The sequence below is a fragment of the Schistocerca cancellata genome, chromosome 4 (genome assembly GCF_023864275.1).
Source record: "Schistocerca cancellata isolate TAMUIC-IGC-003103 chromosome 4, iqSchCanc2.1, whole genome shotgun sequence".
In the NCBI taxonomy this organism is placed as follows: domain Eukaryota; kingdom Metazoa; phylum Arthropoda; class Insecta; order Orthoptera; family Acrididae; genus Schistocerca; species Schistocerca cancellata.
In genome coordinates, this window is record NC_064629.1 from 753,179,266 (window position 1) to 753,192,420 (window position 13,155).

General features: G+C 37.5%; 1 protein-coding gene across 1 annotated transcript in view; it reads right to left on the reverse strand.

Moving 5' to 3' along the window:
- Positions 1-11,565, reverse strand: part of LOC126184403 (inositol 1,4,5-trisphosphate receptor) — a 372,462-nt gene extending 360,897 nt beyond the window's left edge. The window contains exon 1 of the mRNA XM_049926787.1: positions 11,504-11,565. The gene's annotated coding sequence lies outside the window, so the exon portion shown is untranslated. The remainder of the gene's footprint in view (positions 1-11,503) is intronic.
- Positions 11,566-13,155: the final 1,590 nt, after the last annotated feature.

Here is a 13,155-nt window from a genome sequence, read left to right on the forward strand (position 1 = left end):
CAAACCAAGAAAAACATTGTCTAGTAGACAAGGGCTCTAAAATCTGTATCTTACAAGCTCTAAGCACTTGTTCAGTAGAAGATATGTGTCTTACAGTAACGAAGATGAACAAGTGGTCATAATTCTTAAGGTCTGCAGTTAAGTGCCCATGTTTAGTGGACATTGTTTTCTTGTTTTGGCCCTTATTACCTCCTACTCATGAGGAAATGTGGAAAGCAAAGAGCTCACAGTGAAAGATATATGTTTCACATAATCGGGGATAAACAAGTAACCACGTTTACTAGTCCCCCCACCTTTCCTTTTTTTTTTTTTTTTTTTTTTTTCACACTACCACCTCTAAAAGTTTGTTGGAGGAGTTCTGGTTCACCCTGTACACAGGCATTTAAATACTTATAGGTGTAGCTTGACAAGGAACTGACAGATAGTTGGTTGTAGCCTTATGGTAGGAATCATCCTGGCATTTGCCTAAAGCAATTTAGAGGAACCACAGAAAATGTAAATCAAAACGGATGGAAAAAGATGAAGATTGAGACCTCCATTCTTCCTAACACAAGGCTTGTCTATTTAAAGCAGCACTACACACTTGGCTTATTCTTAGTGTACAGTACCATTTAGGAAGAAGTTATTTAATAGTGTAAAAGGCTAGTGATACTCTGTTTATTCATTTCTGACTACCAGTCACTGCACACACCATTTCATAATGCTAACACTATACATATGCTACCAGCTGATGTAAGGGCCACAGTGATGCTGTTTTGTTTCCATTTTGTGTACTGCAACTTCCCATTTTGCTAGCCTGAAAAACTGAGTCAGCATCCCTCTATAATCGACATTTTGCACTCAGGAAGAGGGTAACATAGCTTAAGTGTAAGGTTTTTCGGAAAAGAAAGAAAAGGAAACCATAGTGTGAAAAGTTATGTGAAATGATAAGATATTTTGTTGTTATTAATATCATTTACTTGTGATATATTTTTTACCATACCACTACCCTGCATTACCTAAGTAATCCTCCACTGTACAGAGTGCATGGCTTAACAAATACTTCTAACTGCCTTTTTAAATATGTTTGTTTCCATAACCTCTTCCATCTCCATGGGCAATGGAAGTTTAGGTTTATTTCTTGGTAGAAAATGTTTTGAGTTTTATGTTTATTTCTTCTCAGTAAATGTTAAGTTCAGTCTAGATCTTGTTCCATGGTTATGGACAAAACTGTTTGTGCCATAATTATCAATGTTAGTTTGACGTGCAAAACTATTGGTACATTTACTTACATTGTGACCTTTACAACAAGTTTGATTGCTGTTATTGGTTACCGTTCTTTTCTGTAGTTTGACAACTGTGTTCCTATTTCGTGTATTTATTCCCCAGAAAAGAATTTTATAGCTAATAAATGAGCGTACATATGAACAGTATGTAACTAAAAAGATACCGATTGTTACACACTGATAGAAGGACTAAGAGCATAACAGGCTGATGACATTTTTTTTTTTTTGCCAGTATCTGCCCCCCCCCCCCTCCCCCCCCCCCCCCCCCCCCACATCAACTGAGACTCAATATTCGCTCCTAGAAATTGTGCACTTGTTATGCAGTCTACAGAAGTACCATCCATATTTTAATTAACAACGTCAATTTTCCCTCTTTAAACTGGAATTTAGAGCATTTGTTTTCTTTCTGTTCAGTGTAACATTATTTCATATTGACAATTCCTTGAGGATTTCATTTACTTTCCCTGAAAGGAGTAATATTTTCTTCTTCAGTGACTAATACTGCAGACACCAGCAAAGGGAATCTTTTCCCTGGTACTAACACTACTGTGAAAGTCACTGATGTGTATCAGCAGCAGTATTGCTCCTAATATGCTACACTGAGAAACTATATTAATGTAAATGTTTCACCAAAAGTTTAGCCTTATTTGAGTTTTGTGTCATCTCTACTCCTTGTACCCTATGTGCTTGGCATGATCAGAGCCAGTCATTTAGCTATGTCTCTTATTCCTAATGATTCAACCTCACTCAGTAGTATCAAAAGCATCACAAAGATCCAGGAACATGCTTGCGACACATTCATCTTTGGTGAATTCTACTATGGGTTTTCTGTATTACCTCCACTTCAGTATCCAAACTATAATTCATTTACTCAAGACAGGGAATTTGTGTGAATGTACTACGCCATTTGTACAAACAAACAGTGCAATACATACTGTGAGTAAGACATCATAATACCCTGCTGACACATTTGACGGAGTGCCAATGCAATGACTGTGCTAATATCCACAAAAAGCATCATGTAGCCCTTCCTATAAACACATGTTTATCTCAGAATGTATGCGTTTCTGGAATCATGTTTATTAGGCTTATTTTTCTTGTTTTGACGAGTACTATCACCTCCCAAAGTATTCAACACTGTTTTTTGAACACCCTGTATAGATATCCCTATATATTTCTCCCACCTTTCAGTTTTCCCTTCTTGCTCAGTACTGGGTTTTCTATCTTAGCTCTTGATATTTATACAGCTGTTTCTCTTATCTTCAAAGGTTTCATAAATTTTCTTACAGGCAGCATCTATCTTTTTCCCCTCATTATGCATGCTTCTATAGCCTTGCATCTGTCCTCTAGCCATTCCTGCTTAGCTATTTTGAACTTTTTGTCAATTCCATCATTCAGACAGCTATATTCCCTTTCAGCTGCTTCATTTGCTGTATTTTTATATTTTCTCATTTTATCAACTAAATTCCACACATAATGTGTTATCCAGGAATTTCTATTAAGTCTCGCCTTACCTATTTGATGCTCTGCTGCCTTTCCTATTTCATCTTACAAAGCTACCTGTTCATCATCTATTGTTCTCCTTTTCCCCGTTTCAGACCAAAGTTGGCTACTGCTCCCTGTGAAACTCTGGATTTGTCCAGGTCCCATCTCTTTAATTTTTTGCCTTCTTGCAATTTCCTCAGGTTTAGTCTGCAGTTAATACTAAATATATTGTGGTAAAAGTCCAAATCTCTTACAATTTAAAATCTGATTCCAACATTTCTCTTTCAATTATATAATTGGTCTGAAACCTTACAGTGTCCCCAGGTCTCTTCCACATATACAACCTTCTTTCAAGATTCTTAAACCATGTATTAGCGGTGATAAAATTATGGTCTGTGCAAGATTCTAGCAGGCAGCTTCCTCTTTCATTTCTTTCCACCAGTACATGTTCTCCTACTATTTTTCTGGCCCTTCCTTTTCCTACTACTGAATTCCAGTCACCTGTCACAATTAAAGTTTCATTTCCTTTAACTATTTGAATAATGTCCTTTATTTCATCATAAATATTTCAATTTCTTCATCATCTGTGGAGTTAGCAGGCATATAAACTTCCACTACTGTGGTTGGTGTTGGCTTCAGCTGCCAGAAGCTGCAGTCGGGTGTGTGAGTTGTGCATGTGCGTGTGTGTGTTTTATATTTTTGACAAAGGCCTTGATGGCCGAAAGCTTATATTTTGACAGTCTTTTTGTTGTGCCTATCTGCGACTCAGCATCTCCACTATACAGCGAGTAACATCTTTCCTTTTAATAATATTGTCAGAATTTTCTGGTTATAGAGGATCTCTTTATCTGACTTGTCTTTCAGTACCAAATTTATCATCATAATGATGAATTATAAAGAAGCTGTAGCACTGTCATATACAGGCTATTATAAGTATTCTATCATCAGCTGAATCAACACATTTTTTTCTCAAGAGCTGTTTTGTTAAGCCAAGTCAAAAGGTTCTCCACCTATGAAACCCACACAAAATGCATTGGAAAGCTAAAAGATATTTAGTATGGCATGCAACATATACCAGAAAGATAGATTAGACACCATGGGAGAGTTTGCAGTTGACAAAAACCCTATTTCTATTGAAGTCAACTTTGAGCATGACAGTGAAGTTAACTGGTTGTGTATAAAAGGTCCAGATGAAATCAAGTTAACTGTTGGATGTTTTTACCAGCCACCTGATTCCACTGTGAGAGCTTTAGAGTCATTCAAAGACAGTCTACAGTCACTAGTATGTAAATACCCAGAACATGCAATACTGCTTGGAAGCAATTTTAACCTACAGAGTATAGACTGGATATTGACAATATCATAAAAAGTGTAGACTGCTACTCACCATACAGAGAAGATATTGAATTGCAGACAGGCACAGTAAAAAGATTGCAAAACATGTGAGCTTTTGGACCTAAGGCCTCCTCCTAAAGTAGACAACACACACAATTTCAGACAAGCGCAACTCACACACACTTGACCACTGTCTCTGGCCACTGTGGCCATCACATGGCCTTCACTAAGTGGGTCTAAGACATCTATCCAGTCACTCATCAACCTGTCTACTGTGGCAGAAGAACACAGCAAACGGAAAACCGAAGTTTTACATTTCACGTTTAAAAAATCATTCACGCAGAAGAGTCGTACAAACATGCCATCATTTGACTCTCATCTGGACGACATAATAATAGGCATCCCTGGCACAGGGAAACAACTGAAAACAAATAAGTTGCCATGTCCAGATAGAATCCCACTTTGGTTTTACAAAGAGTACACAACTGTACTGGACCCTTATTTAGCTTGTATCTATAGTGAGTCTCTTGCCCAGCACAAAGTCCCTAGTGACTGGAAAAAAGTGTTGCAGAATACTAGAACACATTCTGAGTTTGAATATAATAAATTGCCTAGAGATCAAAACACTTATGTCCATGAAACAGCACGGTTTTAGAAAGCACCATTTTTGTGAAACTCAGCTTGCCCTTTTCTCACATGATATACTGTGAATTATGGATGAAGGTCAAAAGACAGATTTCACATTCCTAGATTTCTGAAAAACACTGGACATGATACCCCACTGCAAACCATTAATGAAGGTTCCCAGATATGTGAATGGCTCGAAGTCTTCTTAAGTAATAGAACCCAGCATGTTGTCATCGACAGCAAGTGTTCATCAGAGACAAGGGTATCATCAGGAGGGCCGCAGGGAAGTGTGATAGGACCACCGTTAGTTTCTATCCACATAAGTAATCTGGTGGACAGGGTGAGCAACAATCTGATGATGCTGTGGTGTATGGGAAAGTGTCATTGTTGAGCAACTGCAGGAGAATACAAGATGACTTAGACAAAATTTCTAGTTGGTGTGTTGACCGGCAGCTACCTCTAAATGTAGAAAAATGTAAGTTAATACAAATAAGTAGGAAAAACAAACTTATAATGTTCGAATACAGCATTAGTAGTCTGTTATTTGATACAGTCATGTCATTTAAACACCTGGGTGTAACATTGCAAAACGATATGGAATGGAATGAGCACATGGATTGTGGTACGGAAGGTAAATGGATGACTTCGGTTTATTGCGAAAATTTTGGGAAAGGGTGGTTCATCTGCAAAGGAGACTGAACATAGGATACTAGCGTCACCTGTTCTCAAGTAATGCTCGAGTGTCTGAGATCCGCATCAGGCCAGATTAAAGGAAGACATCTAAGCAATTCAGAGGTGAGCCTGTTACTGGTAGGTTCAAAAAATGCGAAAGTAGTACAGAGATGCTTCGTGAACTCAAACAGGAATCTCTATAAGGAACTTGAAGTTTTTTTGAGGAACAATACTGAGAAATTTAGAGACCTGGATTTGAAGCTAACTGCACAATGATTCTACTGCCATCAACATACACTTCGTGTAAGGACCATGCTGCCACCAACATAAATTTCACATAAGGACAACAAAGATACGATATGAGAAATTAGGGCTCATATGGAGGCATACGGACATTCGTTTTTTTCCTTCACTCTATTTTTCGTGAGTGGAACAGGGAAGGAAATGACTAGTAGTGGTACAGGGTACCTCAGCCATGCACTGTACACTGGCTGGTGGAGTATATATGTAGATCCAAGAGATTTACTGATCTGTTGTCCCAAAATGAGAAGTAGTAGAAGCAGTTAATTCTAAAGTCCATGTTATTGTCTATTTAAACCAATTCATGTAGCAAGGTAAGACGCAGATTTAATTGTGTGTGCCCCATGGTTTGAAGTGATTGCTTGTATACCCTCAGTCCACTACTCCTAACATTCTTACATCCGGAATACTGATATCTCAGGAACTCAAAAACAGTACGAAGGCCTTAGACAGCACTAGCTATGGTGCCTGAAACAGCTGGAGATACATGTGAAGAGAGTTAAGCCTTGACACAACTAAGTACGTCTCAGACCTAACCTGCATGCTTCTAAATCTGAGTTCCTGGTCTCTACACAAGTTTGTGTGCTGATAATGGTCCAGTAGCAACTTAAGATCAATTTTACCTGCTAATGGTCATTAACACTTTGGAGACCGGCCACTTAGAAGAATATTGGGCCTAGAAAAGCGGTCATTTATGCCATTGTTTACAATGTTACTGGCATATGTGTAATTGATGTATCTTCAAGAGTAACACATACTAAAAAAGGGCCAAGCTTCACAATTGCTTTGCATATTTATAAATTTTAAAATAAAGATAACAGGAAGTATAATTATCTTACCACGAAAAAAAGTGCAAAGTGAGCTATTGAGCAATTTCTTCCTCACTCAACAAGCATGATATATTTGTAGCATACTTACAGAAAACTGCAAAATCTAATTAGGCCTAGTACACACGCAAAATTACAACAATGCAATCATACTGGCTCGGCCATTCACAACAGCAGCTGTTACATTTGCTAACATTTCTTTCAAGATAATTCCAGAAATTGATAACACAAGGCAGCACCAGCCAAGGGGCAGGTCACGAGGCGTCAAAACATTGTTCTCGTACGAAATTAGTCCAGTTGTGCATTGAGAAAATTGCTGCCTGACATATACTTGGACGCAGTCTTTTTAACACAATTTTGCTGCCCAAACTACGTTTGGGCTTGGTTTGTGCACGATACGTAATACATCTAGTTAAGGAGACAGCAGACGTTGGTTCATAATGCAGGCTACAGTTTGGGTTGGTAAGCAACCCATCCATATTTGTTCTCCACAAAATAAGCACCAACAGCTGCACCGTGTGAATGTCTGCACTGAACACTGGGCTCTAGTCTGATTGGTTCTCTTAATCTTCACAAAGATGTAATTTGAGGCTCTCCTCCCAGTTCTTATCAGTACACTTTTTGTTTACTATGTATGACATTTTAATTCAATTAACTGAATCCTTTGATACCACATCATCAACTCACAACCAAACTGCCACCTTTCAACCTAGCCCAAACTTAAAGTTACTATAGATCAATATGTCACCCCGACAAAGATTTCCTATTCACATTCATTACTGCTTCATCAACTCACAAGCAAATTGTCACCCTTCAACCTAACCTACACCTTGAGCTACACCACAAATTACTCTGTCATCCCAACCTACATAAAATAGAATACAAACACACACAAATATTATAAGATGTTGTATGTCACAGCACTGTTAAATCATGGGACAAAGCCAACTTCTGGTATTGACAGGTTCAGTCAATCCTCCAAATTTTAGTATTTACATAAATGAACCTTTACTGAAATGTTCAATGTTTTAATTGAAGATCAGTATTAAAGTACATAATCTAGTCTATTTTATCAGAAAACTGTAGTGATATTTCAGCAGCCAATGCAGTTTGCACTGAAAAGTGACTTACACTACTACCACTCTAATTTTTTTTGTTTTACACACCATCTCTCAGGTTTTCTTGGTCTGACTGCTTAATGGTGTACTCTTTGGAATACAGTCACATTGCTAATTCCACTCTGTGCATAAAATGGTATCAACCTGCCTGTACACCAGAACACACACCATTAACTGTTTTACATGCCTGAAGTTAGGCATACTTAACAATGAAATATTAACTATATGTAATTTAATTCAAAAGAGAGTACCCAAGTATGAGTTCCTTTGCAAGCTAAGGTACTCCTACAAGAATTGGTACCATTTAGTGGAACTGGCCAACACCCTGCTGAGAAAGCACATTCTGTAAGAGTTTATTTTAATTTTATTTTTGTTGAAAATGCGATGAAGAGGGAGGGGGAAGGCGTGGTGGGCAGAAATTGAGAAACAATGTATTCTCAGTTGGAGACAGGACCACGGAGTACTCCTGACAGATTGAGGACTAACAGGCCCTGCTAAAATTGCATAATATTAAGTATAGTTAGTGAAATTGCTTTTAGAGGAGAGAAAGTGCAAAAATAATTGTAACCTGGTGGAATACGTGGTTACAAACAATAACCTGACATGCAAACTTAAGTACACAAACGTCACTGATACTTCCTTCAAACTGGTAAGATAAGTATTCATGTTCCAGGGATCATTTTGCATGATAAATCATAATGGTGTAAAACAAACCTTTTTTTAAAAAAAAAATCATCTAAGGATTAGAAGGAGTTGTCAAGGAGAAACCTTTCAGTTTGTTTCCAAATTTTACTTTATTGTCTGTCAGACATTTTATATCACTGGGTAAGTGATCAAAAATTTCAGTTACAGCAATTTGTGCCTTAATTTGGAACAATGAATGTCATTTTCCTGCTGGTATCGTAATTATGTACCTCACTGTTCCTTTCGAGCTGCAGTGGATTATTTACAACAAACTTCATGAGGGAATAAACATACTGTGAAGCAATAATCAGAATGTACCACATAATATTCTTCCTGCATATTTCCGAGCAATAAAGACTTTTTTTTATAATGGAAAATAAAAAGTGATACGATGATAGACAAGCTCTTCCTACTGTACAGAGAAGCCACTGATCAGCAGACAGGTAGACAATAAAGCAAAGACAACTGTTAATAAGCTACTGACCTTGCAGTGTTTACCAGAAGATGCAAAAAATATATATAACAAGCACCCAACTATCTCTTTGTTAATTATGTAGTTTCCAGATTATTCTTGCATAATTCAAGAGTTTTTGAAAAAGTAAAAAGCAAGGCCTACAGCCTTATTATAACCAGAAAGATTTTTTTTTTGTTTAAAATATCCCATTATGAATGTGACCCATGTTTTAACACACAAACTTAGGCACTGAAATGCAGCTACTTAGTACAGTAAACAGGGCAAAATTCATTCCACTGTACTGCCAATGTTTCAAAACTCCGGAAAATGAGGATCACAGACAATTATTTCATGAAAATGAACTGAAAGCAAATGATACGCAATACAGTGTGCAATTCTGTAAATAGATTGTCTGTTTCCAGCATGTAATACATGACTAATGTACTGGGCCTTCAAACACAACACTTTTGTAAATACAGTAATTACTAAGTCGCCAGCAAAAACTTTTTTTAAAAATGGGTATTCTGAATTATCTACACTTTTCTATAATTCTTGCAGTCTTGGGTCCCTATTATATTTATTATGTGTGGTGGGGGAGGGAGGGATACCACCCCATCCATATATACATCACCACCCCCACCCTCTCCACAGTTGTTTTCTGTTTTCTCTGCTGTCACTACAACACAACTAAAAAGAACTGTATGAAAGAAAGTACATAAAATAAGAGGAATAAAAATTTTAGTGTTATCAGGGTGTTCTCCACTGGGAAAGTACTGTGAGATGAGAGCTTTTTAAGTACTGTCTGAAACTAACTGCACAGCCAGTGAGGAAAACTACAATGACAACCCTTACCAGATCTTAGGCACCCACCAGAGAAACTGGGGAAAAAAGATACAAAGGAGTCTCTTTGTATTCGTATGTGGGCATTCATCATGTGGCAGTGGCCACAGCAACAACCACTGAAGGTACAGGGTACAATCTGCTGCAAATAGTAAAGCTCAAAGTAATGCAAATGTAATGTAGCATAATGGAATACATCTGTAAAATAGACGAAAACACCCAATACTTTCTGATTACAAAGTCAGCATATAATCAATGGAATAACTGTAATGTAACATATTTCAGGGTTCCCCTTCACCAGTGGAGTTGACTAGTTGAAATAAGCAGAGATGCCAGGTGGTCTTGTTCAATTTATCTTAAAAATGTGTAGTTTATGCCTGAAGGATGCCTTTACAAACCTGTTTCTGACTGATTTGTACCAAGTTTGGCTAACAGACGACACAAATGAGTAAAAGAAGCGTGGCTCAATACAACTATCAGTGCAAGTACGTCTACAAAAATGGTTTTAGATATATTACATGAAGACTTAAATATTTTCTTCCCATTTCTACCATATCAACTAAAGGTTGAATACGTCTAACATTAACACCACTTACACGTATGATGAAGGGTAATAACTGAAACTACAGTCTTGGAAAAAACTAAAAACACTTCCATCTCTCTTACTAATTCTTTCAGTTTACACATAAAATCGTCACAAACAAATGCACTAAGTGAACAGAAAATTAATACCACTAACGAAAACTTATGAGGACAAAAACTAGCGGAACACAAAAATCCGCGCTTTAAACAGGAATCGAAAGTGAATTCTCGTGTGTGACATAATTACTATAATAAAACATCAAAAGGAGGAACTACATTCATTTGCAAAATCAAGTGAATTCTGTACACTAAGGCTGTCAACAATGATGTTCAACCACCTCGAAAATTACACACTGAGTGACGTTTGTCGGTGAGATACATAGTGTTCCAGTAAATATTAAATAGGCTATTCAGTCCAAAATTACTGAAAACTAATAGTCCACTGACAAAGGGAGAAGGGGCCACTAGTGGGAACCACGTAAGAATACACAGCGAAAAATCGTTTGCGCGTTGATGAATGTAGATGACGGATGTTGACATCTTGAACATTCCAACACGATGGTTCCTTTTTATTTATTTTTTAGACAAATTCGACTGTTCTTGATGCTACACACAAGCAGAAACTGTATTTATTGCGAGATACTTCGTGGTTCGCCCCATAAAAATTAGAAAAATAGAAGAAATCGCTATCGTTATGGATAGAGCACCTATCCTTCACAGCAGTGTGTAACACAGCTGCGATACAAGACACTGAATCCACTTGCCCGTCGAATAGTGTGTAAGAATCTCAGCACTGGCATTAGAAATCCAAAAGTCTTGTTTAACTGTTGTCTTCAAGCCGCTGACCATTACAGTAATCGTTACGTCGTCTTCGATATTGTTTACTTCACAGGGTGCATCAAAATAAAGAAATGCAATGACAACTTCCAAGGATGAGAAGGGATAAAAATTACTAACGAATCAGTCTTGTACGTTGGTGCATTTAAGAGAGAGAAAAAAATTTTTCCTCTGCCGAATGCTGCAACATCCGCTCATATTTTGTTTCACAAAACTTGTGTTAGCGCACATCACCAATCACCGCACCACTAGAAAATAAACGCTAAAATTTCTAAAATTCACTAAATTATGGGAATTATACGGTTTCATTATATGAATGCAAATAAGATTCAACAGAGTGGAAATAATTCGCGCAGTTATATTATGCAGAGCACTGACGTATCCTGTATCTGAATTCACTCAGTTTTCCGTCCGTCGAAGCATCAACAGTAAACAAATAAGCTCTCATAACTACATACTCCAATTTGCACGCCTTACCATTAAACCAAATATTTACAACACGGGACTAATTTGAACTGGACACTCACAAGCACATCACTACATCGAAATACAACACACCAAACATCAGCACGGTAAAGATAGTCCTGTGCGTTCAAGTCGCCATTCTGTCATTTATGAGCAAACACACCGTTCCGTCAGCCTTGGTTAGCCACAATATTGCATCCCATGGATAAGTGGACGTCGTATTTTAGCAATAAGCGAGTAACAAAATAGCCAAAAATCAACAAACTCATGTAAATATCACAGTACTGAAGAACTATCTCTTCAACTTTAGTATTGTTCACTGAAGACTTTCCGTAATGCACAAAAACAAGTTCTAGAGCACTTGAGATGGACGTTACATACACCACTAACATCTTTTAACTTTCTTTCCACGCCTTTCACTAACAAAGAATTTGTTTAAGATGCCGAACAATTATGGTACAGAAGGATTTACGTCCGCATCTATTCTCTGCAAACCAGTGTGAAGAGCATGGCAGAGGGTGATTCCTATTGAACCATGAATTCTAGCTTCTTCTTGTTCCAATCGCGTTTGGAGCACGGTAAGAATCACTGCTTAAATTCTTCTGTAAGCGCAGTAATTACTTTCGTCTTTGTGGACCCTAAGGAAGCGACAGAAGGAGGCAGTAGTATATTCCTCGATCCCACACTTAATACTGTTTCTTGAAACTTTATAACTAGGCTTTCGTGAAATTGGTAGAGTCTATCTCAAACATCCTTCAGTTCAGTTATTTCAATATCTCTATGAAGCTCTCCCGTAGGTCAAGCAAATCCATGACCATGGGTACTGCCCTTCTTTATATACATTCAGTATCCCCTGTGAGTCATAGTTGGTATTAAAAGAACAGTAATTCTATTTTTCTATATTAGACTCCTCACGATTTGTTTGCTGCGTATTCGCATAGAATATAAATATCTATGGAGTGAGCATAGCAACTGCACATGTTCTCAACAACAAACCGGGCTAGTCACGTGGTAATAGGACGTCGCTGCTTATCTGCAATTTGTGGTAACAGCGAAGCTTTAATATTACACATATTCACCTGGTTTTAAATACGTTCGACACGTTTTAATAGTAGTAATAGCCATGGTGCAGTTGTTGTTACGGATGTAAAGACAAGTACGTGAAAGGTACGTACAACAAATCTCTAATAGTGAATATAATATTAATGTGAGGCGCTTTATATGTTTAAAAACTTCGAGGCGCGGTATTACAATGTCTTGTAATGTAGAGAAAATTCCTGCATGTTTATTTTTTTGTTTCTCCCATATGTTTACAAGAGAAATGCTAGATATATTTGCAAGTGCGTTTAAGCTGCCAGTCAGTATTTACGTATTCGTCCTATATTCATCTGCAGATAAAATTTATATCTTGGCTGTCAAATAAATAAAGCAGGTGGTGTAAATTGCTTATTTACAGTAACAATTTCATTGCTGTAAATGCATTCCCTCCCCACCCCCTTACCTGAGATGCATTGGCATCCAGTACAGTGTCATTGTGACGTAATTAATTAGAACAGAGATTCGACGACATGAATAAGTGCAATAGAAAACCTTAAAAGGTATTGTTGGCTGTCACTTCTTTTCCCACATCCAAAAAAACGTAATTAAAGTGGAACTGAGCTATG